The sequence below is a fragment of the Primulina huaijiensis genome, chromosome 15 (assembly GCF_012295235.1).
Source record: "Primulina huaijiensis isolate GDHJ02 chromosome 15, ASM1229523v2, whole genome shotgun sequence".
Classification (NCBI taxonomy): Eukaryota; Viridiplantae; Streptophyta; class Magnoliopsida; order Lamiales; family Gesneriaceae; genus Primulina; species Primulina huaijiensis.
In genome coordinates, this window is record NC_133320.1 from 5,942,837 (window position 1) to 5,945,219 (window position 2,383).

General features: G+C 34.4%; 1 long non-coding RNA gene across 1 annotated transcript; it reads right to left on the reverse strand.

The window, feature by feature from the left end:
• Window positions 1-975: 975 nt before the first annotated feature.
• LOC140960541 (uncharacterized) lies at window positions 976-2,017 on the reverse strand. The gene is made up of 2 exons (XR_012172182.1): window positions 1,932-2,017; window positions 976-1,475 (listed from the first exon to the last, which is right to left on the reverse strand). It is a non-coding gene; the product is annotated as an uncharacterized lncRNA (long non-coding RNA).
• Window positions 2,018-2,383: the final 366 nt, after the last annotated feature.

The following is a 2,383-nucleotide window of genomic DNA, read 5'->3' on the forward strand; positions in this document are numbered from 1 at the left end:
GTGACAAAGGAAGGTCGATGTGCTTTCATTGTCAAATATATAGAGTAGTTTGTTGATTGTTTCTTATTGTTTTTATGCATTATATTCATTCAGATATTCTTCGGGAGAAGAAAGTGAGTTATCGGGAGACATTGATATTTCTTGTATAGATCACATTTTATGTTGTGAACTTGTCAGTTTGGTTGGGTGCTAAATTAACGAGCCAAAAAGAAATTGTCCATTCTAATGCCGCTACATGCTTCTAACATTACCACATTTATCATTATGTTTTGAGAGCTTTTCAATTGCTTGTGATACACATATATTCTGAGCCTCGCGATTCGTTACCCAGGAGAGGAAGATGAAATTATCGAGAGAAAACAATCCGCAATTTAGAAAGGAATTCAATCAAAACGGAGTTGAAGACAAGTTATGTTCGATAAGTGAAATCTATTGAATGTGTTCATCAAAAGACATCATTATAAAAAAGAGAGAATATTTTATTTTTTATAAGTCCTCGTATGATTGTAACTGTTTATATTCATTGGATTTGTTTGATAGTTGGGCGTAGTATATGGATATAGGTTTTTTGGACGACTTACGTTAAAATTGTCAGTGTTCTTATTTTTTTTCTTTTGGTTTTATATTTTTTAATTGAGCTAATTATGAAAACTAAGCAAAACAATAGAAATCGGATAAAAAATATATAATATTGTACCCGAAAACAACAGAATTTGAGCCCCTTTTAATCTTTATTCTTATTTCTTCAGTTCATAATCAATCAAATCCGCCTACAAATATGCGCACGACCTCAAATTCTTGGGGCCAAGAGTGGCACGTCCATTCAGATCTTTTGTAAAGAAAAGTTTCCAGGCAGATCCAATTAAATGGAAAATCCTATTTTGCTTTGATCATATTAAATGGAAAATCTTAATCCATTCAAATTGTGTATATAAAACCAACAATATACATAGATTTGTGTGTGTATATATATATATATATATATATATATATATATAGATCAGGAGGGAATTATTGCCATTTGGGTAAGTGGAAGGAATTGAAGGAGCCTTTCCCATTTCAGAAAGAAAATAGCACATAATAAAGAAACCAGCTGATTAAAACTGCAAAATATTTCATCCAATTAGTAATCAAATCAAATTAACCAAATGGACCATACCCATTAAAGCTTCTTCTACGTACGATGGCATGAAAAGGCCGTTTCTTTTCCTCGAAATCTCCATGAATTTATTGAACTAGCAAAAGGGTAAAACCTAGGGCTCCATTGTTTAGGTTACCCGCAGCTGACTTCTGGCTGCATCTTTAAATATTGGTAAGTTTGAGAAAATCTCGATAAACCCAAAATCTGACACAATGAGAAGGGAATGAGGCGTAGATCAGGAAGATGGTACCTTCAGAAACTCGGCATATGCAGAAGTTACTGTGGACCAAGTAATCTTCAGTAAATTCTGCTGATCTGGTGAAGATATAGAGATCTAACAGCAGCCATTCACACCAACATCAATTAACAGCTAAATATAACATGATGCGTGTGTGTTGCAAATTAGACCAGAAAGTAAGATCAAGTAAAAGCTTAGAAGCCTGCTCTGAAAAAATTTGCCAAAGTGGCATTCACCTGCATTTGCATCTGCACCTTCTTTTCTATCAATCCTAACATTCATTTTCTTTCTTGTCCATACGCGTTCATATGTGGATGATAGAACTCGATGAGTAACGAATGCGGGTATGCGTCGAAATTAAAGAAAAAGAAAGAAGAAATTCGGTATACAGAAGGTGCAGGTGCAAATGCAGATAAAAGCAACATCTTGGCTTTTCCGTTTCATATAATTGGCGCCTCACTCAGCCGGCAAACTGTAGGTTATTTCGGTGCAGTTCCGTACTGGTTTGCATGTGAATGTAAAGAAGACTTGTGTTTGCCGGCTATCACTCACCTAAAATATATAGTCGGAGCAAATCAAGATATGTGGCTCCAAATTGGAGACCAGGGTATTTGATTCTCTCAATATCTGATGTTTTCTGTTTTAAATATATATGGAGATGAATATTATTTTAATTATTATAAAGATATGCATTCATCTACGTACGAATATGGAAAACGATGTGTTTCTTTGCATGATTTTCGAATTTTTGGAATCAAAATGGATCCACAAGCTGAGAAATCCATTAATTAGTGTTAAGTGAATCCGTACCCGGCCAACCCTACTCCAAGTTTGTAGTTTACCAAAAGTTATAGTCGGCAATGATACAACTCAAATCTTTTAAATCGTACAGCAGATCAAGCACAACGGTTCGATTGTTTTTCAACAAAGATAATTATTACACCCAACAAACTCTGATTCATACTATGATATTGGAGTACTTTACCGTTATGCTACATGATATT